Raw genomic sequence first — 943 nt, forward strand, 5'->3', positions numbered from 1 at the left:
TCATCTAAACCTAATTACCATCCAAAGGCCCCATCTCAAAATACCATCACATCGTAAGTTAGAGTTTCAACATGTGAATTTTGAGGGGACACAAACATTCGGTTGTTGGCAACTGTAAAGTTGGAGCAACCCCCATACAGAACTCTTGGTCTCTGTGGTAAAAGATATTACAGTATGAAAGCCAAGCCTCTGAACTTAAGTCACCCTGCACAGTAGTAGTATCATAGTCAATGAGGTTTATCCGAGGCACAATTATTGCTAATTGAAGGCTTTTCACAATATCCTGCCATGATGACTTGAAATATAGTCATATATTTCAAGTATTGGCAATTATTGACAGTCTTTATGGAGACTGAACAAAAACAAAACAAAACAAAACAAAAAAACAATGTCACATATTAGGGAAAAGGGGGACTCTCAGGAGATTAGTGCCACCCTTAAAGGAAGCAGGAGTGGTAGTCCGATGATATTTTAATTCACAAACTGGCTTCTATAGAAAATAAATAATTTCCAAAAGACAATTGTAAACTACCACGAACTCAACCAAGTAGTAGCTCTGATTGCCACTGCCATGCCAGAAATGGTATCTTTGTTTAAGCAGATAAATATAAATATACCCTCAAGTACGTATCATGGAGTCATTAATTGGGTGAATGCACGCCTTTCTACGCCAATGAGAAAGGAAAGATGAGAGCCGTTTGCTTTCATATGGAATCGACCAAAAATAATAACAATACATTTAGAGTTTTTATTCAAGGATTTCCTAATTTTCCTTTTCTCTCACATGATATAGTATGAAGAGATCTGACTATATGGACCTCTCACAGAACATCACACTGACCCATTACACTGGTAGCACGATATTTACCAGACCCATTGAGAGAGAGGTGCCTAACACTGGAGTTCTTAGAAAGACACATCACTCCTGTGGGTGGGAGGTAAA

At 38.1% G+C, this 943-nt stretch overlaps 1 pseudogene; it reads left to right on the forward strand.

The window, feature by feature from the left end:
- The first annotated feature begins 201 nt into the window (after nucleotides 1-201).
- LOC112436858 (U4 spliceosomal RNA) lies at nucleotides 202-352 on the forward strand (annotated as a pseudogene).
- Nucleotides 353-943: the final 591 nt, after the last annotated feature.

Source organism: Pan paniscus, chromosome 10 (genome assembly GCF_029289425.2).
Source record: "Pan paniscus chromosome 10, NHGRI_mPanPan1-v2.0_pri, whole genome shotgun sequence".
NCBI lineage: Eukaryota > Metazoa > Chordata > Mammalia > Primates > Hominidae > Pan > Pan paniscus.